At 38.5% G+C, this 25,212-nt stretch overlaps 1 pseudogene; it reads left to right on the top strand.

Moving 5' to 3' along the window:
* The first annotated feature begins 526 nt into the window (after nt 1–526).
* The window catches only part of LOC149148223 (E3 ubiquitin-protein ligase RGLG2 pseudogene), a 93,128-nt pseudogene continuing 68,442 nt past the window's right edge, over nt 527–25,212 (top strand).

The raw sequence follows: 25,212 nt of genomic DNA, 5'->3' as shown, positions 1-25,212 counted from the left end.
CCGTTTACACATGAGGTACTGGAAAATGTCGGGGGGCAGGAAGCCTACTCATTCACAGGTGGGTTCTCAGGATACCACCAGATCAAGATCGCACCAGAAGATAGGAGTAAAACAATGTTCGCCACCGAATGGGGTTGTTTTCAGTACATGGTGATGCCCTTTGGTCTGAAGAACGTGCCAATGATTTTTTCAGGAATAGTGGTAATAGCATTCAAAGAATTTATATATAAGTTCTTAGAGGTCTATCTGGATGATTGGACCGTGTTTGGACTAGTCAAGAAGCATGTAGAGAGCTTACAGTTAATGCTGGATACTTGTCGCCATCACCAGATTGTGCTGAATCTCAAGAAGTGTACTTTCCTTATCCTGTTTGGAAACTTGCTAGGCCATGTGGTTTGTAAGAAAGGCTTGATGGTGGATTTGGCAAAGATCGATGTCATACTCAATTTGCAAGCGCCATGGAGTGTCAAACAATTACATGCCACTCTGGGTCACATGGGCTACTATCAAAAGTTACGCCCAGATCATGGCTCTGATGGAGCAATTGTTGAAGAAGGATGCTACTTATTGCTGGAATGAGGAATGCAGCAAAAGCCTAGAGACGCTTAAGGAGAAGATGGCTTCAGCCCCTATATTGGACTTTCCGAAATGGGACATCGAGTTTCATGTGCATGTTGATGCATCATGTATTGCACTAGGGGCAGTACTTACTCAACTAGGAGCGGAGGGACTGGACCATCCAATTGCATTCGCAAGTCACCGATTGTCAAAAGCTGAAAAGCATTACTCCACCACTGAGCATGAGGGATTAGCAATGGTATACGCACTTCAAAAATTCTGCCACTATTTGCTTGGAGGCCACTTTAAGAAGGATACCGATCACTTGACATTAAAATACCTAGTGAACAAGCCTGTTTTGGGGGGGCGCATTTGTCGATGGTTGCTCTTATTTCAGGAATATGACTTTGAGGTTATCGTAAAGCTGAGATGCCTCAATGCAAGCCCATATCACCTATCCTGAATTGAGACCAGTGAAGAACCCACAAATCTACAAGACGGACTCCCAGATGCACAGCTATATGTGATACATGTTGCAGATGGCCATTTTGAGGATATCATCCCTTTCTTAACTAAAGGAACCATGCCACAGGGATATTTTGTTCAGTAAAAGAAAGAATTAGTGATACGCACCACAAACTTCACTGTGATTGTAGGACATCTCTACAAAATGGGCAATGATGAGATATTGCATCGGTATGTCCCAGAGTTCGAGCGAGGATAGATCCTGGCAGAAGCACATGCAGGGGTTACTAGAAGACATTATGTGGGTTGCACCACGACCCAGAAGGTTCTTTGCGCAGGATTGTGGTGGCCCACTTTGCATTAGGATTTGAAAGCTCATTGCCAAGACTGCAACATATGTCAACGGATGGGGAAACCCTTAGGGAGGGATGAAATGTTGCTCCAGCCACAGATGATGCTACAACCATTTGAGAAGTGGGAAATCGACTTCGTGGGACCCATCGAACCATGAGGGAAGATAGGTGCACAGTATATCATCACTGTGACCGAATATTTGACCCGATGGGCGGAGGCACAACTGGTTAAGGACTGCACGACTGTGACAGCTGCAATTTTTTTGTTTGAAAATGTACTCACAAGGTTTGGCTGTCCCAAAATTCTCGTGAGCGACCAAGGAACACATTTCTTGAATGAAACAATTAGCGTGCTCACAGAGGAATTCCATATTTATCACCAATAGAGTATGCCATACCACCTGCAAGGAAATGGGACCGTGGAAGCGTTCAACAAAATCTCGAAGACTGCATTGACCAAGGTCTGTAACGAGCAGCACAATGATTGGGACTTGCGCATCCCTACTGTGCTATGGGCATACCGAACTATGTGTAAGAAATTGACGGGCCAAACACCATTTTGGTTATTCTATGACAAAGAGGCCATTATGCCTAGTTTGCAGATCGCGGCAATCACAGGTATGGCAGACAGCAGGGCTTTGGAGGAACAACTCATGCAGCTAGAGGCAGTGGAATAGGAATAGTTTTTGGATGGGTTCCATCAGCAAGTACAGAAACAGTGCGAGAAAGCATGGCATGATCGCCATATCAAAGTGCGCACGTTCAAGGAGAATGATTTAGTGCTGCTATACGATAGTAAATTTGAAAAATTCCCCGGCAAACTCCGAATGCATTGGTTGGGACCCTATGTGGTCAAGGAAGTTACTGATGGGGGTGCGGTTCAGCTGGCTAAACTTAATGGAGACCCCTTCCCAGGCCGAGTGAATGGTAGTCGCCTGAAGCTCTACACGAGCGAGTTGGCGACCTAACTAACCGTTCGAGGAACAGTCCCACCATTCCAACTAGTTGAAAGAGAGCGTGGGACAGTAAAGCAGTCTGGAGGAAGGCGTGAGTTTCAGGCTATACGTCAAGCTATATCAGTGATAAGTTTGTGGTCGTGTGATTAGAAGTGCACTGCTGCATGGCTACGAAGAAAGGTGACCGTTTTTGTCACTATTCATGACACGATGTCTGCATTATGGCAAAAGGGAGTGGGCGGCGGGCAATTAAGAACGGAAGTACGAGTCAGATATGGCATGAGCCGCCATAGATTTTACATGAAGATGCTAGAATAGGCGAGAATCAGTGAATTTGAAATTCGCATGTCTTATAAATCACCGAGGGGCATCCATGGGTGACATGCACTCCTGGAAAACATATACTGGATATCGATATGGGGTTGTTCATTCTCTCTACACAAGGAGTACGCCCGAGGGTGGTGATATGGTTGCTGAAGAAGCAAGACTCTCTAAGGAGTATGGTGTTGATAGCTGTGGGCATCCCATAAATGGCAGCATCAACGGTAGGGGATGTACTAGAAAAGGGGAGACACGAAGCAAAATTGGTCCAGATGTCGTCGCCCTGCCCAAGGGTTGGCTGACGAACTACAATAGAAAAGTAAAAGGATCAACAGATGGAGACCATAGGTAGATATGAAGATAATAATTCGGCTCTGCTGTCTCTTCAAAATTGGGATCTTACAAAAAATAGCAAGGGTCATGCAAAATTTCAACACAGGCTACAGTAGATAGTGCGAAGAGAAGATACAAAGGTCGGCAGTAACTGCGGTGGTACCAAGGGGTCCTATATGTGGCTTCCCTGCTCATGCTAAAATCATATAAGGACATCTTCTGTGTTAAATGAGTAGATCAGAATGAGAATTATTGGTTGAAGGAAGTGGGAGGAACAATGAAGCCAGAGCCAGATGAAGTGTTGCAGGAGACAACAAAGGAGCAGCAGGACGACGAGCGTCACTCAAAGGGAAGCAAACCGTGAAGCTAAGGCAGATCGTCTCGCTGAGCCGCGAGTGACTCAGGATGAGTCACGATGATTGTGTTGGGGGACTATTGGGTAGCGGAGGTCCCGCGTAACGGTTTTAGGACAGCAAGCCTAGAAATTAGGATTATATTATTGTAAAAACTCTGAAGTATGTGGAGCGCGAAATGTAAAAGGTCGAGTCAAAGGGTTGACCGCCCAAGAAATAATGTAAAATAATTTTAGGTAAGTCGGTCTGCAGACCATAGATAGGTATAAATAGAGCGCGGCTCTATGGGGGGGAAAGGCAGTTCAATTTTGAGTATGATTTTGGAATCTAAGATGTAATGGGTGATTTAGGGAAGCAATCTGAAAGTGTCTATAAGTTTGAGTCAAGGGTTTGGGTAGAGGAAAGAGGCTCTGCAGCTGTGCATACAGATGCTTGAAAGAGTCGGCAGCTATGTCTACAGACCCCTACAGCTGAGTGCGCAGGGAAGATCTAGATGTAGTGGTGGTAAATTGGAAATAAAGATAATTTTCTTCTGAATTTCTATCGCAAATCTGAAGTATCACGAATCTTGTTTTGTATGTTAATATAACTGTTTTGATTTATGCGCATTATTGAATACTTGTGAATCTGGGCTTGATATTAACTTGCGAACTAGATAACTATGATAAATGTTTTCTTAAAGACCTCTCTAAGTAGATCTGGGTTATAATACTTAATCAAATAAATTAGATCTGTAATCAGCGCAGTAAGAGAAAGCTAAGGTTATCTGGATCTATGTGGATCTAGCATAGTACGAGGCTGCAGGATAGCACGTGAACCTCTCAGACCACATCTACACATCCCAAGGGTGCGGAAACCTGGTTCTAGCACCCTCCCTTTCTACCTTAGGTGAGACCTTAGTCTATGCTTCGCGAGATGTTGCCGAAAGGGTTGGTAGCTATGGGATTTTATTGGCTAAATAATTCTTCCGAACTTGGGTCAGGTCCATATAAGCCAACATCACCAAAGACTCAACATACCCTATTTCTTAATGCAATCACTCATAGACTCCAACAACAAAGTAAAGGAAGGGAATTCCCAAAATTTGGCTCACCATGGGTTGATCAGGATCCTCATTAAGGATGCCCTCCAAACCCTCAGGATCCCTATAACATGGTCAGTCTTCAGAAACTTACCAGCAAAGGATGACATCAAAACCCTCACCCATGATGTTAGTCCTTCTGTCAATGAGGAGGAGGCAAAACAAGAAAAATAAGATACAGAGGTAGATGGGGATGAGATGGGCGAAGAAGAAAATAATATAGAGGAACATGATGAAAGAGAACACAAGGAGGATGATGCTGAAACAGAGGAGAAAATGAAGGAAGAAGCTGATGGAGATGAGAAACAACAACAAAATGAAGAATATAAGAAAAACAGAGAGGAAAAAGACATTGAAACAAAATGGGAAGAACAAATGGAGGATTCACCTAGGGTGTCTCTAGAGGTCCCTCAAGAGGAGGCAGCAACTACCATCATTTCTCTCAACACACTAGTCAAGAAAAAGGGAAAAGAAGGAGGAAAACCCCTTTATATTTCAGAATAAGAAAGAGCACAAGATTTAAACAAGGGAAGCCACAAATATCAACAAAAATCCCTATTGAGATGGAAGATTCCCCTACACCAAGGGACAAAGTAGAAATAATGAGAGACCAAGTTGAGAGGGAAAATACATGGCTCAGAGGACATGTGCGGGAAAAGGAAAATCAACTAGCATATATGGCCAACCTCTCCTTGGAGCCCATCCAGTGTAGGATGCCAGCTAAATCCTATGCTCTTTACCTTAGAGAACAATGGCCATAATTTCATATTAGAACACTAGCACAAAGGGGCACCATACCATTTCAGGACTACAGGCAATTTATTGATCTTTGTGATCAAAGTGCACTACAGGATAGGGCCAAAATGGCTGAGTTTTACTTTCACAACATGGCCCTCACATACATGAATGTTTGGGATCCTAATGCACAGCTAGGAGATCTATAATTAATGGCTTTGGCATCATAGATGAACCATGAGAAGTCAAGGGCTACAGAGATGAAAAGAATATTGGCCAGAGAGCAAAATGAACCTCTTTTCATCAGAGCTGAACAATCAAATCCCATGGCCCTAATAAGCACCCATAATCTGATTTCAAATGATCCTTAGCTGGCACCTAGATATCTTGCCTCCCAAGAGCAAGCAATTTCACATTTTGAGGATATGTTTAGGTTTCTAAGAGATGATAATATACATGCCTGCGAAAGGAGATGGAAAAAACTGCCACACAACTTGAAGATCAGAGAATATCACTCCCCTCAAAGGTAGAGAGGGGTACTCAATAGGACAGCTATGTATAAGCAATCAATGCAAAGGTTGAAGTTCAATTGGATAGGCCTAAAACAAAGTACACAACTACTCCTAGAGATGCTAGAAGGGAGGAAAGAAGAAGAGGAAAAGAGTTAATGAGAAGAAGTAGAAAGGAAAGTAGGCTTCTATAATTCTATAAACAAGAAGAAGAGACCACAGCAGAAGCATGGGATGTTAGAGAGGCTACTAGAGCCATGAACAACATGTACATTGACTAAGTTGCTGAGAGGATGAGAAACACTTTCAGTAGGGGGTGATGATGAGCCTCATCATTGGGTAATTATATGGGCCTTAATTAGCCTTAATTCACCTCCTAGCTTAGTCAAACCAACTATTTATGAGATGGCTCACAACTTATTGCATACTTTTGATTATATTTTGTTTATGAGATGAGTTAGAGTTGGATATTTTTCTTTGTGGTCTAATGTGCATGTAATGTAGAAATAAAGGATAAAAGTGAGGGAAAATGTAGGAATAAAGGATAAAACCAAGGAACTGTGGCAAAGACCTTTGTCAAAACTTGAATGGGACAAGGGAGAGGAATTATAGGAGGTGAATCCTCCTCATTTAGTACCCCTCCATCCAAATATTCCTCCATCATCTCAGAGTGCAAACAACCAAATCATGAGGACTAAAAGAGAGCCGAGCAAGTGAAAGTGACAGAAACCAGTTTATCTTGAGTGGGGAGCCAAGCCTCCCTAATGGGAAGGAAGTCATTGGAGACTTCAGTTATATAAGTAGAGAGGCTTAGGACCTCAGTAGGATTCATATTCTTATTGTAAAACTCTACTTTATTTCTGAGCTGCAAGACTTGTGACAGTTTGTTATGTAATCCATGGTTTTTATAATAAAGATGAGTTTTGTTTTGAGCCATCACTGAGTTAACTCAGAGGGATGAAGCTCTTGGGTTAGGGCCCAACCTGAGCAGCCAAAACTCCTCTTTATTGTACATGTATGCTAGCATAGATTTATCATCTTGTTCATTTCTTAAGTAGCTTCATTTCCATTACAACAGTATAGCATAGCTTCCTGGTTTTCTATTCATTTGCTTAAGTAGTTGCATTCCAATTACAGTAGTGTAGAGTAGATTGATTGTGCTTTAGTTCACTTCCATTTGTGCCTTCTTTCGACTCATATATTAGCTAGGAGAAAAATATCACCATAAGGTTTTCCACAGGTATCTCAGCCTCACCTCCTCCCTCTAGGGCCATGACTTGAGGAAGAGACCCTTCAACAAACCCAAAAACATAGGTTTCTAGTTCTCGCATGAGCTTTGGAGTTTGTTGTTTGATGCAGTTACTCATTTCCTTTCATTATCATCATTTTCCCTCAATCTTGTTCCACCTGCAACCTCGCTGGTTTTTCTGTCGTTTTCATTTGAAACCTCCTTCAACACGTTCTTCATGCATTGTTTCCTCACTATCTGATCCACAACAAACTTGACCAATCACTGTCCGATTCATTAACTGATCCAACAGCCATTGCACGTGAAGTCTTCCACCTACTTTATATGCTCTAATCTCCACCATCAATCTATCTCTTGATCCAACGACTATCGCGTGACCTCAATACTTTATGCACCCCAATTTCCATCATCAATCTATCTAGCCTGATCCAACGGTTATTGCACAATCTCACGTAGATTCTTGCATGGTCATTATCCACCGGAGAGCATGTGAGAAAAGTGGTTTTGTCATGCTACATGTCACTCAGTTAGGCTAATCGTGTGAAATTCAGAAATACAACTTACAGCTTTGAGGGCGTGCGAGAAACTGCTTACCACCTTCAAAACCCGCTCCATCATTTCTACATGTTTTCCTCCCACGATATGATCTTCGTTGTTCATCTACTAATTAATCTTGTTCGTCTATCCATTCATTTAATTACTCATGATAAGATCTCCACCATTCATCTGCTTCGTTACCCTATTCGTCCATCCATTCACTTACTTCTCTGCGATAAGATCTATGCCTTTCATCTGCATCGTTACCATGTTCGTCCATCCATTCACTTAATTCCTCGCGATAAGATCTTTATCGTTCATCTGCTTTGTTACCATGTTCATCCATCTATTCACTTAAGCCCCTGCGATAATATCTCCACCGTCCATCTTTTGTTTGTTGATCGATCCAATGGTCCCTATGCACTACTGCATCCTTACGTCCTCCTTTCACCAATTTCGATCTCCGACTGCTCTTCTACTTGAAAACAGATTTGGTTTAGTTCCCTTGCTTACACCTTAGTATAGTGTAATTCTTTTTACCTCTACAACTTAGATAGTAGCAGTATGTTAGTGTTGATTTAGAAATTCTTTTTAGCATAGTTGTTTAGAGGGTTAGTTAGGTTATGGTGTGTTTAGCATTACATGATGTTTTCTTCATTACTGTAGTAGAGTAGCTCTCTCTTAGAATAGATTTTCTCTTCTTCTATCAAAGAATTAAGCTTCTTCTGACCCTATAGAAGTCTAGCTTGGAACCCCTAGAGTCTCTTGCCAAATGAGTAGTGACAATAGGCAGAACCTTCACTTTTACTTGTGCATATAGCACTGTTACCTCCAAGTTTGTACAAACCCCAAGTTGATAAGTAAAGCTGGTATCCCTGGGAGTTGCAATATTCTTTTTGCAATACCTAGGCTCATCAAAGGTATGTCCTACCAACTTAGGGAAAGTAATTATCGAACATTATAATGGATACAAGGAGATTCCGTGAGTGTAGAGGCTAATTTACAAGCAAAAAGAGCTAGGAGGATGAAAACTAAAAGAAGAGTGATGATAAGAGAAGAAACTTCAACTTTTGCAATAGATGCTAAGATTGATTCCTTAGTGAGGACCATGGAAAGAATGATGGAGATAATAAGTTTGAATGAGAGAAGTTTCCCTAGGGAAAACCAACCTATTCCCCAGAACCAAAATCCAAATCTCGGAAGAAGCACTCCACAAATCAAACAAAGAGAACAAAGAGGCCCAGATCAACAAATTAGGCCCCCATTTCAAGAAAATTACGCTCATGAAGATGTAGGTGTGGTTGAAGAAGTTGAGGAAAATAAAATTGATTTAATGGGAATGAATGACGATAGTTTTTATTTTCTTAGACAAGAGGAATAGGAACTATTTTTGTTAGCTCAAATAGAGTTGGAATCCAAAGAATCTAATGACTATAGACATGGATTTGAGAATGCCATATTAGAAGTCAACAAAAAGTATAATCCTAGGAGTAATAAAAATAATGACAACTCAAAAAAAAGGAATTTTGATCACCATGCCAAGAATACTGTTGAGCCTGATCTCAAGAAAACGACTGAAATCTCTAAGAAAAATGTAAACAGTTCAGAAAAGAAGAACACAAAAAATGTTACTAGTAAAACAATTGATGTTTCTACTAATATTGTCCAAACTGATATTCCTAGCACAAGTCAACAAACTGAACTTGTCACAAAAGCGGTGGTTGAAAGAGATGATTTCTCAAATCTGCTTAAAATTCAAATACCATTCAATATCAAGAATGAACTTGCTAAATTCAAAATTTCTATTCCTCTCACTAAATTGATAAACAAAAATGTGTATAGATCTTAGGTCCTAAAGGCACTCAACATAGGATAAATCATTGATACAGTGAACTTGAATGATGAATAACGTGAGCTTTTGTTTGGACTAGAAGTTGATGGCAAGCTTAAGGAAGTAGGTTTTCCCCCATTTTATGTCATCCTTAATATTCACGACAAAATTATTCATAATGCCATGTTGGATTCAAGTGCATTGCATAATCTTATGCTAAAGACTGCTATGGAAAAACATAGACTTGAAATCACTAGACCATACAAAGATTTATACTCATTTGACTCTAGCAAGGTTAGGTGTCTAGGTCTTATCAAGGACCTCTTTGTCACATTAGCCTAGATACTAGCAAAATGTTTAGTGATGGACATATTGGTAGCAGACATACCACCTAAGTATGGCATGTTATTGTCACGCTTTTGGGCAACTAAGTTATAAGGAGTAATTCAAATGGATATTACATATGCCATAATACCAGTATTTGGTCAATCAAGAATATTGCATAGAGAAACCTTAATGAGAAATATGGTGAGCAGCCAAGGAAAGCCAGACAATTATCCCCTCTATTCTTTCCATATTGATCTTGATTCCTTCATTTTGTACAATGATGGGACTATAAGTACACAGGGCACTCGTGCAAAAAATGATTTTAATGAAAAACATGACCCACAAATACCAATTTTACAACAAATCCCTGAAACAGAGCCTATTTGGAATATGACTTTTGATGGCTCATGTGGTAAAACAGGTTCAGGGGCTAGAGTCTGGCTGTACAATTCAAAGACTAATCAGGGTGAAGGTCATTCTTACAAATTGAATTTTCTATGTACAAACAATATAGAAGAATATGAGGCATTACTATTAGGCTTGAAATTTCTTAAAAAATTAGGTGCTAAAAGAATTTTAGTCCAGGGAGATTCTGAATTGATCATAAAACAAATTAAAGGACAATATTCTGCAAAGCATCCTAGATTGAGAGAGTAGAGAAATGTTGTGATTGATTTCCTAAAAACATTTGAAGAGTATGACCTTGTTGTCATCCCAAGGATCTAGAATGTCATGGAAAATGGTTTAGCATTTTCAGCCAGCACCTGCCAATTACCCCACCCAAACAAACAATACACAATTGAGGTAAAACATTGTCCTGCAGTGCCTGATAACATGAGATACTGGCAAGTGTTCAGAAGTGATAAAAAAATTGAGAGTTTTTTACAATCAAAAGATGAATTTGAGAATAGAAGCATAGATATGGAGGATTGACTAGATAGTCAAACTGATGTACATATTAATATAGAGCAACTTGTTATTTCTTCTGTAAATATTTCAGCAAATAAAATTGTATATAAAACTGAAATACATAAAGACCCAGGAAAAGAGGAATTTAGAGTACTTCAAATCAAGGATAATGCTTTTCCTAGAGGGATTTCTCCTTTATAAGAACTACTTGACTTCAATGATGTTGCCAAAAAGCCAAAAATGGAACCAACAGGAACAAACATTAAGGAATGAAACATAGGCAGTGAGAAAAACCACAAAATGATAAAACTATCAAAATCACTTCCTATCATGGAAAATTGAAGGTATATAGCTCTATTTAAAGAATTCATAGATGTATTTGCTGGGAGCTATGAGGATTTGAAAGATTATGATACTAGCATTATACAACACAAAATTCCAATCAAGGAAGACCAGAAACTGTTTAAGGAGAAGTTGTGTAGGATAAATCTTGTCCTAATGCCCTTGGTTGAAAAAGAATTCAAGAAAATGTATGAGTCTAAAATCATAGTCCCAATCAGATATTCCAAATGGGTATCCAATATTGTGCCTACAATAAAGAAGATAGGTGAAATAAGATTGTGCATTAAATTTAGAAATCTAAACAAGGTTTCCCTTAAGGACAACTATCCCTTACCAAAAATGGATCACATATTACAAAGGGTAGTGGGTTCTAGTAGGATCTCCTTGCTAGATGGTTTCTCAGGGTATAATCAAGTTTTAGTGTATCCTGATGATCAAGATAAAACAATTTTTTCTACTCCTTGGGGAACTTTCATGTATGTGAAAATTCCCTTTGGATTAATGAATGTTGGTTCCAATTTCCAAAGAGGAATGGACATTACTTTTGCAGATGAAATTGGACATTTTATTGTGATTTGTCTCGATCACATCACACTTTTCTCAAAGAATGATGAAGAACACCTAGCACATTTGAGAAGAGCATTCGAAAAATGGAGAAAATTCGGTATCTCGTTGAATCCAAAGAAAACATTGTTTGGGCTTGAAGAAGGAAAACTTATAGGCCATATAATTTTCAAAGATGGAATCAGAATTGACCCAAGTAGGATTGAAGGTATCCTTAAAATCAATCATCCAAGGAACAAAAAGGAACTTCAATATTTTATTGGAAAATTTATTTTTTTTAAGAAGATTCATACCAAATCTTGTTGAACTGCTTAGAAATATAACAAACATACTCAAGAAAGATACAGAAATTAAATGGAATGTTGAAGCCAAACAATATTTTGATCTGGTCAAACATGCATTAACAAAATCTCTAGTTTTAATCAGCCCAGATTTCACCAAAGATTTCATTATCTTTTATTTTACATCTGAACATACTATGGTTGTTGTACTATTACATAAAAACAATGAAGGATATGAATAGACAATAGCATTCTTTATCAAAGCTCTGAGAGATGTGGAAAAACAAGCATTTTCTTTGGTCAAAGCAGATTTCAGGGTTTATATTTCACATTTGCACATCATTGCTTATGTGACTAATGTGGTTGTAAAATATATTCTAATGCAAAATGGACCCGATGGGAAGAGAGGAAAATGGATAGTTGTTATTCTGGAATATGATATAGAAATCAAGCCCACCAAGTTGATCATAGGACAAGGATTAGCCAAATTGGTGGCTGAATCAAATTTTAATGCACTAGATATCAACATGGTATTTGCCTTAGATGATCGAGAGGAACTGGCAACTCAACCAATAGATGAGGCATTCCTAAATTCCCCTTGGTATGCAAAAAATTTGTATGTTCTATTCAATCTGAATGCTCCTCCTAGATTATAAAAAACAAAAGCTATATTTGTAAAACTAAAAGCAGTCAAGTTTTTCGTTATTGAAAATACATTATATTGGAAACATGCTGGAGGTATCTTACTCAAATCTTTGTTAAAAGATGATTCTGATAGAGTTATGCAGGAATTCCATGAAGGTGATTGTGGAGGCCATATTTATTGGAAAACAACTGCTAATAAAATCCTTATAGTTGGTTTCTATTGACCTACACTTTTTCCATACATCCATAAGATGTTAACTGATTACCATAAATGCAAAATCTTTGAAGGAAAGAGAAAATGATAACCCTTGCCCCTGAAAATTATCTTTGTTGAAAGTCCTTTCCAATAGTGGGGATTGGATTTCATTGGTGAAATTCATCCTCCATCCTTTGCCCAACACAAATGGATCCTGACTGCTATAGACTACTTTACCAAATGGATAGAAGCCATGCCTCCAGAGCTGCTACTGATTCTATTATTATAAAATTCCTTGAAACCAATATCCTTTCCATATTTGCCTGTCCTAGGAAACTTATCACTGACAATGCTACAACTTTCAAATCAAAGAAGATGGTGGATTTTTGTCACAAGTACCATATCTCTTTGGGTCATTCAACAACTTATTACCCCAAAGGTAATGGGTTGGCTGAATCCTCAAACAAAATTTTGGTAAACATCATTAAGAAGATACTAGAGGACAATAAGAATTCATGGCACAAATAATTAATCAATGCATTATGGGATGATATATTAACTACAAAGAAATCAATTGGCATGTCCTCGTACCAACTGGTTTATGGAATGGATGGAGTTTTCCCTTCTTCCATGGGAGTGCCAGTCATGAAAATTATTCAAGAAATAAAAACTGAACCAAATGATATACAAAGAAGGATAAATCAAATAATTCAATTGCAGCAGTCCAGAGAACAGATATATAATAGAACTCAGGTTGTCTAGGAAAAAATAAAGATTTTTTTTTGACAAAAGAACCGAAGCTGATGATTTCAGCCTGGGATAAAAAGTGCTAAAACGGGACTCAAGAAGAGAAGATAAAGGGAAGCATGGTAACTTTGAAAATCTTTCGAAAGGTCCATAGATCATTTCTACTTTTAGAGGAAAAAATGCATTTTTTCTCAAAGAGTTGGATGGAACAGAGATGCCAGGAGGTCCTGTCAATGGGAGGATGATGAAGCATTACTTCTCATAAGCACACATATTTCCCTCATTCCATTGTAAATATCACAGTATTTTATATTTTTGATTGGGTAACTCATTTGACAAAAGGTTGAAGCCCTCAGAGAAGGCCATAAGCTTGCTTTGATGAAGTTACTACAAAAGGAAATCAGATTGAAGACAATGCAGATATGGAGAACTCAAGGCTAATGATCTTATGTTCTTGACACTTCACACTGAGAAGTGCCATCCCCAGCTAGAGCCATTGTTAGGGTCATATAATTTATAGGATCTCAAGGTGATTGAGTATCTCACATTTTTCAGATTTCATATTGTTCGTAGATTTCAATATTCAATTGATTTCCAAAAAAAGAATAGAAAAGAGGGTATTTAAAAAAAAAAAAAAAAATGAAAAGAACAAAGGAGAAAAGAAAATGAAAAGAAAAAAAACCAAATATCGTTCAATTCATAGAGTCTAAGCATGATTGAACAAATTTCATTTTCTATTGATAGGGTAGAAAATAAAGATCTTCCAAATAGTTTCAGCTTGGAAAATCAGTAGCTCAGTAAAAATGAAAATGGTTCAACTGTTCAATATGAAACAATAGGAGAGATAAGTGATATAGTAGGTTATAAATAGAAAAAAAAAAATGAAAAAGGGCCTGCAAGTCTAAATGCACCCTCTCAAGAAAACCAACCATTTGTCATGACCGTTCACCACTCCCGCTGCTGCACGACACCACTCTGTCCCATCCACCTATCACCTCCATTCCCGCGCTATACCCATTGCACATTCAATTCATTAAATCATTAGCCAATAGACCCCTGCCACTTCATGCCACTTCAATGGGAACTCTCCGAAAATTACAAATGCATCATCTCTCACTCATTTACAGAATTTTGATATGTCTTCTTTGTGTAGCAGGTGAAGTGAAAACTTGTTGAGACATATAACGAAAAGCAGTTGACTGTTGGGTCCCTATAATACTAGTGATTCCCCCATTACTATTGTAGTTGTATCCCTTATTAATAATTTTGTGCCCCTATTGTCCCCATATTGTTATTACTGTGCCCCATAGAATCCCTCTATTGTTATTTTGGTGCCTTTATATTATTATTGTTAGGTCAGCTTGGTTGTGTTGTGACCCCTTAGACTCCTATTTATAGAAAGGAGGTTTTTTCATTTGAATCATCCAAGAATTGTTCATTTGTGTAATGTAAAGGAGGTTTCCCCCTCAAAGAGGCTGAATTTTAAGACGTTGATATATCTTTTCTATCTTTTTGTGAGCCGGTTTCATAACATTTGGTATCAAAGCTTTAGATTCTATGGTTTCGCTGCTCCAAATAGGTCATTGTGGAATTTGTGCTATAACTTTTTTTCAGCGATGTTTCAGATGCTAAAATAAAAGCCCATTTGGGTTGAAATCATTCTGAACTTCGGATCCAAAATTCAGAGCTTTTAACGCTATATGTTCGGAGATATGATCTAAGTAAGTTGGCCTTTTTGTAGACTCCCAAATTACATTCCAAACAGGTGACTTGGGTAAAATTGTCATAAATTTTGTTTTGAAAATTAGATTGAAATTTCATAAGAAGTATAGAACAAGGACGGACCGTAGTTTGTTGTCTATAGTTTTTAGACCCGAAGGTTAAAACAGTGACACAAGGCACTTCATACAAGTTCGCTCTTCTGAAAAGGTATATAATCAGGTCATCTTGGGAGATTGTGCATAACGCTTTCTTGGAGAATCTAAATTTGATCAGACTAGTGGCAATGGAAAGAGGACACAGAGGGCTACTACATGTCGCAATTTCAGAATTGGGTGATCTGAAATTACAGAGATACGTCAGATTCAATATCGAGCTCCTACAAAGTAAAAAAAAGGTGTGTAATTTTTTAAAGTTTGCAAAAGATTGGTTTGAAAATTAGTTTGAAGGAATTCAAAGGGAATAGTGAAGAATTATTAGCATTATTTAATTCTCCAAAGAAAGAAAATGGAAACACCTAGTAAGCAACCTGAAAGCTCTAACATGACTTGTGAAGAAGAGGAAGAAATGCAACATGATATATCAAAATTACAAGACCAAGTACAACAAATTTCACTCTCACTAAAGGTAAATGAAGCCAAGATGAATGGCGTGGAAGCTAAGATGAATGACATGGAAGCTAAGATGAATGGCGTGGAAGCTAAGATGAATGACATGGAAGCTAAGATGAATGGCGTGGATGCTAAGATGGAAGCTAAGATGAATGGCATGTACGATAAGATGGAAGAATTGAAGATAAATTTGAATAATTTGCTACAATAAATGGTCAGTAATGGTGAAAGGGCAGTAAAGGAAACACATGATGAGAACAAAATAAATGTTAATAATGATTTCATAGACTGTAATTTTGGATTGAAGACCCACCATATTCCAAAAATCGATATGAGGAAGTTTGATGGCAAGGATCCTGCAACTTGGATACTACAAATAGAGCAATTTTTCGATCTACATAATGTGAAAAACACATAAAAGGTATGTATTGCAACTTTATATTTGGAACCAAATCAGTTTGTATGGTATCGATGGCTTTGCTCTCATAAAAAAATTGTCACTTGGGCAATTTTTACGAAAGAAATGATAGCACATTATGAGGATACAAAAAGAAACACTTTTTTTAGCCAATTGATAAGCCTCAAACAAAAGGGTTCAATGATGGAGCACATTGAGGACTTCCAAAAATTGAACATAAGGGTAAAAGATATTCCAGAGGAGCATAGGATTGATGTGTTCATAGGGAACTTAAAGGATAATATCAAACATGAGGTTCACCTTTGGGAACCTGATTCATTGGAGAAGGCATTCAGGTTAGCAAGAAAAATGGAAAGCAAAATTATGGCAACCAGGAAGCCTACCATTCACAACTATAAGGATGGAAGTGTTTTTGCCCCTAGCCTTCCACAACCTATAAGGTTGACACAACAACAATTGGAAGAAAAAGGAGCAAAAGGGATTTGTTACAATTGTGATAACAAATACACTAAAGGTCATAAGTGTGCTGAGAAGAAATTATTCTACATAGATTGTGAAGAGGACGAAGAAAAGGAACAAGAAATGTCAAAATAATAGGATATACTCTAGAAACAAACCCTAGATAAAGAAGAAATGAATTTGACCATATCTTGTAATGCATTGGCTGGAATTACTACTCCTCAAACTATCAAGATAGAAGGACATATCAAGAAGAAAAAGGTAATAGTGTTGATTGATTCAAGAAGTACCCACAATTTTATGCATTGTAAGATAACAAAAAGAATTTAATTTCTTCCTATATCCAACACCAGAGTGTCAAGTGATGGTTGCAAATGGAGGAACCATAAATTTCTCTGGAAAGTGCCAAAATATCAAAGCTATCCATGGGATAATATGTACTGAATAGCCCAATGCTTTCCATTCCAATGGGAGGTGTTGATGTTGTACTAGGAGTCCAATGGCTACAATCCTTGCATACAATAGCTTTTAATTTTCAAGAAATTTTCATGAAATTTTCTATGGAAGGCAAGGAAGTTGAATTAAGGGGTATTGCAGGGAAACCAGGAAGGATAATCATCTCCAACGGTATGAAAAAGCTTCTAAAAAAGGAACAATGAGGTGTAATTGCACAATTATGTTCGCTAGATGTTTCCACATCGAAATCACCTATTTTTCTAGATATCCAAAAAGTCTTGAACAATAATTCCAAGGTATTTGAGACTTCCAAAGGTATCCCACCTATTTGTGATCAAGATCATGCTATTCATTTGATTCCAGGAATTTTTCCTCCAAGCATCAGGCTGTACAGATATCCCTATGTGCAAAAGAGTGAAATTGAACATATGGTTGTATAAATGCTAGAGGCTGGTATAATTCAACCTAGTCAAAGTTCTTTCTCTGCTTTAGTAGTATTGGTGCACAAGAAGGATGGATCATGGCGCATGTGTCCGGATTATAGGGAGCTCAACAAGCTCACTATTTAAGATAAATTTCCCATTCCTGTCATTGATGAATTATTGGATGAATCACATGGATCAATTTACTTCACCAAGTTGGATCTTTGTTTAGGATATCATCAAATCAGAATGAAGACTGAAGACATTCCAAAAACAACATTTAGAACTCATGAGGGTCATTATGAATTTTTGGTCATGCCTTTTGGCCTTACCAATGCACCTTCTACATTTCAAGGTTTGATGAATTCCATTTTCAAACCCTTCCTTAGAAAATTTGTGTTAGTATTTTTGATGATATACTAATCTCAAACAAGTCTTGGAAGGATCATGTTGAACATGTTGACAGGGTACTACAACTATTGGAGGAGCAACAATTATATGCAAAAAGCTCCAAATGTTTCTTTGGAGTACAAGAGATGGAATATTTGGGTCATATTGTATCTCATGAAGGTGTTAAGGTAGACCCTAGAAAAATTAAATCCATTAAGGAATGGAAAATCACCACATCCATAAAGAATTTGTGAGTATTTCTCGGGTTGATAGGGTATTATCAAAAGTTTGTTAAGAATTATGGGAGAATAGAAACACCTCTAACAACATTATTGAAGAAAGATGCATTTTCATGGACTCCAGAAGTAACAAACGCCTTCAAACATCTTGAAGAGGCAACGTGCCAAGCACCGGTCTTAGTTACACCAGACTTCACAAAAACCTTTATCGTGTAATGTGATGCTTCAAGAAATGGAATTGGTGCTATTTTGATGCAAGATGAAAGACCCATTGCTTTCGAAAGTAATCCAATCATTGGAATGTATTTACACAAAGCTATTTATGAGAAGGAAATGTTGGAAATACTACATGCACTTAAGAAATGGTGACCCTACCTAATGGGAAGACACTTCAAGGTAAAAACGGATCATGATAGCCTTAAATACTTTTTGGAACAAAGATTATCCTTTGAAGAGCAACAAAAATGGGTTACAAAGATGTTGGGTTATGACTTTGAAAACATCTACAGAAAAGGGAAGCAAAATGTTGTGGCAGATGCACTCTCAAGAAAGGATGAGGATGTGGAAGCATTGTTGTGCGCCATTTCTATTATCCGACCAGATTGGATAAAGGAAGCAAGGGAGGAATGGAAGAATGATGAAGAAGTGTGGGAACTTATTCGAAAGTTACAACAAGATTCTAGTACATCTGATACATTTAGTTGGAAAAATGATTTGTTATGGTACAAAGATCGCTTATACCTCTGTAAGAATTCCCAACTCAAACAAAATATTCTTATGGAATTGCACACTTCTCCCTTAGGAGGGAACTCAAGATTTTTAAAAACTTACCACAGGGTTAAGAAGGATTTTTTTTGGGATGGCCTTAAATTGGATATTCAAAAGTTTGTGGCAGAATGTTTGGTTTTCCAACAAAATAAAGTTGAAACAATTAAGATCCCAGGTCTATTACAACCTTTATCCATTCCAAGCCAATGTTGGGAGGAGGTTTCAATGGATTTTATCATAGATTTACCCAATTCTGAAGGAAAGAGTGTCATCATGGTGGTAGTTGACAGACTTACCAAGTATGCACACTTTTATGCATTATCACATCCATTTAAAGCCAGTACAATTTCTACTGCATTTATGGAAACAATTAAAAAGCTACATGGAAACCCAAATATTATTGTAAGTGACAGAGATCCCATTTTCACTAAAAAAATTTGGACAGAATTATTTTCTTGTCTTCATACTCTGTTAGCTCATAGCTCATCTTAAGATCCTCAATCTGATGGAAAACTGAGATAGTAAACAAATGTTTGGAAGGATATCTTCGTTGCTTTGTATCTGATAAACAGACACAATGGGTCAAATGGTTGCCTCTGGCTGAATGGTGGTATAACACTTCCTTCCATACTGCAGCAAAAATGACCCCATTTATGGCACTTTATGGATATCAGCCACCATCCATCACATCATATTTAAGATAAAATTCTAAGGTTCAAGCAGTGGAACATCACATCGAGCATCAACAACAATTTCTCCAACCCTTAAAGGATAACCTCATGTTGGCGCAGAATAGAATGAAACAATAGGCAGATCAACATTGCAACGAAAGAAGTTTTTATGTAGGTGACTGGGTATTCCTACGGCTACAACCATATAAACAAATGTCCCTCAAGCACGATAAGAAGGATAATAAATTATCACCAAAGTATTATGGTCTGTACAAGGTGTTGCAAAAGATTGGTACTATGGCATACAAATTGGAGCTTCCTGCAACTTCTCGAGTACACCCAGTTTTCCATGTTTCATGTTTAAAGAAGGTTATAAGCAACAAGCTCCTAGTTCAAACAATATTGCTAGAACTTGACGAGGAAGGAAAAATTATATTGGAACTGGAAGAAGTCACAGAAACAAGAACTTGACAGTTACGAAATCAATCAATTTCAGAGTATCTCATCAAGTGGAAGAACTTATCTCTTGAAGATTCAACATGGGAGGATGAGAATTTTATACAGAGGCATCCAGAACTACTCAAGCATTGAGGACAACACTTTTTTGAAGGAGAGGGGGATGTTTGGTCCCTATAATACTAGTGATTTCCCCATTACTATTGTAGTTGTATCCTTTATTAATATTGTTGTTCCCCTATTGCCCCCATGTTATTATTACTGTGCCCCATAGAATCCCTCTATTGTTATTTTTGTGCCTTTATATTATTATTGTTAGGTCAACTTGGTTATATTGTGACCCCTTAGACTCCTATATATAGAAAGGAGGTTTTTTCGTCTGAATCATCCAAGAATTGTTCATTTGTGTAATGTAAAGGAGGTTGCCCCTTGAAGAGGCTAAATTCTAAGGCGTTGATCTATCTTTTCTATCTTTTTGTGAGCTAGTTTCATAACATTAACACAATGAATTATCAACATAATAGCAAAAAGTTACAATTGTATGCATTTAGCAAGCGTCCCCTTCTTGAATCCCATTTTCTACTCATTCCCTTTCTATTTTCCCTCTCTGAGTTCCCCCTTCTTCTCCTTCCATTTCCTAATTGAAATTCACGTACAAATCCAAAGACATTCTGAGTTTAAAATATCCAAAAGATAGTCATGCCATCGAAAAATAAAGAACATGAGTTGTTCAATACAATTGTGCACCCACCAGTGGACTTGGACCATATTCCACTTGCAAATAGAGACTTCAAGACACATGAGACAATGTTAGAATTTTATCTCTTCGACATCTACTATTGGTTGGAGGACAAATTCATTGATGAAATGGATGATATAGGATTCTAGGATACAAATTTGCCTTTCTACATTTTTTGCAAAACCCATAGCTGCCCAGAATTGATTAGAAAATGCCAGTTCTGCTATAGCCCACAACAAAGAGCGGTAGTATCCCTTGCAGGAGAAATATTGTTCACCATTGATGCTAAATCCATAATGTAGATCATGCAAGCTCCTATCATTGAAGGAACCACTCCTTTTTCCCATGAAATCCTCAATGAAATGTACCAGAAGTTAGAATTTTATAAAAGAGTTAAAACCCTGGAACTATTCATGACTGAAGAGACCCCACTGCTTAGAAAAAATCTTCAATATCCATCCTCTACTTTCCCTGATAGAACCAGGCATATAGTCACTGTGCTTTCATATCTGCTAGGATATTATTCAAATCAGTGGCTTGATCAGGACATAATAGGTTTCCTGTCCATATTGTCTTCAGAGTCAAAAACCTCTATCTTGTTTAATTTTAGTCATTTCTTGGTAGATGCCATCCATGAAAAATTCATAAATTTCACTACAGAATAAGTGTTTCGGTACTCTTCAGTATTGGTTTATATGTTTGTTTATTTTCAGGAAGACATGTTTCAGTTTGTGATGAACAAGCTAAATGAAGAAGGTGAACCTCAGTCTGTCATCTTCTGGACAACATTGGTGATGAAGGATAAAAGGGACTTCACATGCAAAACATTCATAGATATGTTTGTCCATCCAGCTATAGGCCTCCTCAGTGGTACAATAGAACCCAAAATCAGTGAAGAGATCAAAACAATTATGCAGCTCACCGACCAAGCTAGAATAGGACATTGGTATTTGTACCAAAATTACATATACTTAACAATATATGGATGTGCATTGGCTCCTTACAAGCTGCCAATGTTCCTCCCCATGAGGATCAGTTCGCTAGAGTATATCAGACAAATGACCAATGCAGATGAAGTGCACTTTGTGGCAGCAAAGAAGAAGTCTCAATTTAGGATCAAATCCCAGATTGGTCCTTTTATTTGCAACAATAGGGTAGTAGGTGAGGAGGTTGATAAGAAGTTGAAAGAAATTAATTTCACCCACAACTTCACATGGTACTATGACCCATGGGGTATCATCTCCAAGAAAAGGGTGGAAAACAAATCAACACCTTATATTCACACTCATAGCACTGAAATAGAAAAATTCATGAACCAGACAGAGTGGATGCCTGAAACCTTGCAAGAGCCTGAGGAGGAGATATTTTCCTCTTCAAGTGCACAGACTCCTAGGTAGCAAGAAAAGCATAGTACAGACGACAGATCATACAAGGGAAAGGAATAGGAAAAAGAAACAACTGGGAAAAGAAAGAGAGAACATGAGTGACTAGGGACTGATACTTCTATAAAGGAGTTCAAGCTAAAATTTAGGAAAAGGGAAAGGATTCATATGGACATGGACCTAAGTAAAGAATCACCACAACAAACAACTATTTTTGGCTTGATGGGGCTTGACCCAGGTTCGGAGTTAATTAGCCAAACAAATCCCTATGCTACTGGCCCTTTTGGCATGAGCCCGTGAAGCGCAGACTGAAGTCTCACCTGAAGTAGTATGGGGGGATGCTGGAACCAAATTTCTGCACCCTTGAGATGTTTGAGGTGTCGATTTAGTCCAACGGTTCCTACCTTCGCGCAGGTCACTTCATGCACTATGTTGACCTGCGAGGTCTTTGCGATCTGTTATAATCAACTTCGTGCAGCCCTAACCAAGGGATGAGGTGCTTTCGTGCTACTATGGCAACAATCTACGCTATTTCCCCAAACTATGCCACAGATCTCACTTATCTTCTTAAATATCTTAGTTAATCTCACGTAGACAGACACCTTATCTCAGATTCACTTAATTATCACAGTCACATTTGTTTGCGCATCATATAAATACTAGAATTGTAATTCATACCTAATACAATCAATGCAGAAAACAGGAAATAAATACACAGGAATGATATAAAACTTCTCTTTATTAATGCTTCCAACTGTTATAGACTCGACTCACCCTGTGCACTCAACTGCAGGGGTCCATGCACTCAGCTGCGAACTACTAGGCCTCTGCGTACTTAGGTACAGAGCCTTCTCCTACTCTACGACCCAAAACTAGACTTTACACTTCAGATACTTTGCTATGCTTCTATTCCATCATCATTAATTGACTAATCCCATTCTTGATTTACACTTAGAGCCTCACTCTATTTATACAATCCCATGGTCCACTAACCATGGGTAGATCTCTACAACCGACATTACATTACAAAATTAAGGGCAGACAACCCTATGACTCATTTACAACCTACATGCTCCACACCATAAAATTCAGAGTATTTATATCGAAGTTACAATTTGTTACCAAAATCTGGGCTCTAAGCCTCAAAACTTTCCTTGGGGCATCCCGTGCCCAATAGGCCCCCAACACAAACATTGTGATTGGCCGTCGAGTCACTCTGTTGGTGTGGAAATCTTTGCGCGAAGTCCTGCCAATTCTTCCTGGACTCCTGCAAGATTGGCAGCGCACTGAGCGACTCCTATTGCACTTCCTAGACACACTATTTAGAAAGTGTTGTAGTTGAACTGGTTCCCTGAACTTGTTCCTGTGTTCCCTGCATCTGTGTGAGCTTTGATTCAATAGAGGTTGTAATGAGAAAATCCTCATTAATCCACGGCTTTACATGCACCTTCAAAATGAATTCCTTGTGGCGAGCAACATCCACCTGCTCCTTGAGTGCTTTCGCCTACTGCATCTGCGCAAGCCTCTATGTAAGGGCAACTGTCTGCATGGTCCCTTTTACTTCATCATATTGCTGTTGTAGCTCACATATCTAGGAACTGTATATTTGGGTCCTCCTGCAGAGTAGTGAGAACCTCGAATGACTCCTCAAATAGCTTGGTGCAGTCCTTTACTGCACTGTTGACCTCTGCTATGGTTGTTATAATGGTGCTGGCATGCTATTCCTTAATGTCTAGTGGAGTTGAAGGCTGCACCTTCAACTGTAGTTCGATGATCTGAAGGTTCAACTCTAGTTGAACCTTGGCCATCTCTTCCTTTGCCTCGCACACCCCAGCTGCTAGTTTCCGGATGCGCGCCTTGTTGTGGGGAAAAGTATCTGATGTGGATGACCCTATCCCTACTCTAAAGGTGACAGTCTTTAGCAACAACTGAAAGTAAAGCTTTGATGATTTCCTTTATGAAAGTACAGAGAGAATGAAAAGAAGGCCAACCAACCTGGTGTCTTTCGCTTAGTCGATCCTTGTCCTCTCTCCTTGTCTCTTGTTCCCAGCTCCTTGCTCTCTTTGCCGGTCCAGCTACACACAGATCCTGCACAAAACAAGAGAGGAAACTACAAGATACATGTACTCATAACTGAAGCATGGATTAGGGTGAATCAAATATACATGTGAATACAATACATCAATGCAATACAAGTATATAGGAGAACATGCAAAACTTTATTGATAGAAGTAACAGGGTTCTGAGAAGGTTACAACCAATGATGGCTCCAATCCAGCAGCACCTCCCCAGCAGCAAGAACTCTCCTCTTCACCTCTAGTAAAACAATCACCCAATAGCTCTAACTGTAAACCAACAGCACCTCCTTACTTTACACAAAATTCCAGCCTCCTTAGACCTCATAGAAGAGCTCTATATATAGGAGAGAAGAAGAGAGGATGAGTCAGCTTGAGACTGACATGAAGCTGCCTTGTGTCCTCTCCCTCTTCAGTTAATCTTCAGTTCTTGAGTCCACTTGGAGATCCTTGCTTACACATGGTGATCAAGTACCTCTTACTCATCACAGGGCGAATCTCATGAACCAAGTGTCAGTTTGGAAGCTTCCTGGGCAGTTGACACCTTGCAGAATGACTGTGCCACTTGGCCAATCTCGCCCAGCGCAGGTAGCCTTCATTAATCTTGACTTCCAGTGCAGGTACAAGGAGGGACAGTTGCATTCCAGCGCAGAAGCTCAGTGGAGCAGCTGACATGATCCAAAATAAGCCTGTTTTGAAGTGTTTTCATGTGGAGAACTGATTGGAAGTGCTGTTGTTTGATGACCTTGCTCTTTTAGGGGTAAGAACAACATGTTTAGGGACAGAGGATCCCTGTAATTATGGACATTTCATGCTCCATGCTGTGAGGCACAAAAATGTCTATAACAGTTGCCCCCTAAAGTATGAGGCCGTTTATCGGGTGAAATGCTTTATCTAGAGGGTCCGAAGTTCGTTCCAGTGCTGAGGAGGCGCCCTGTAATACAATACAATACAATACATTATTTTTCATTCTTTTTTCATGATCTAGCTGAGGCGGGCATTCCCATGCTCAGCTTTTATAAATACATTTTGGTACATATGACAGACGATCGTCTGAAGGTAGACTGATAATTTTCTGCTGAAATTATCATCCTTTGAATAGGATGATTATCTGT

Source organism: Pinus tabuliformis, chromosome 9 (genome assembly GCF_031772625.1).
Source record: "Pinus tabuliformis cultivar Carrire ecotype Pingquan chromosome 9, CPIR1, whole genome shotgun sequence".
NCBI lineage: Eukaryota > Viridiplantae > Streptophyta > Pinopsida > Pinales > Pinaceae > Pinus > Pinus tabuliformis.
Note: the sequence above shows the minus strand (reverse complement) of the source record. Positions and strands in the feature narration are given on the sequence as shown.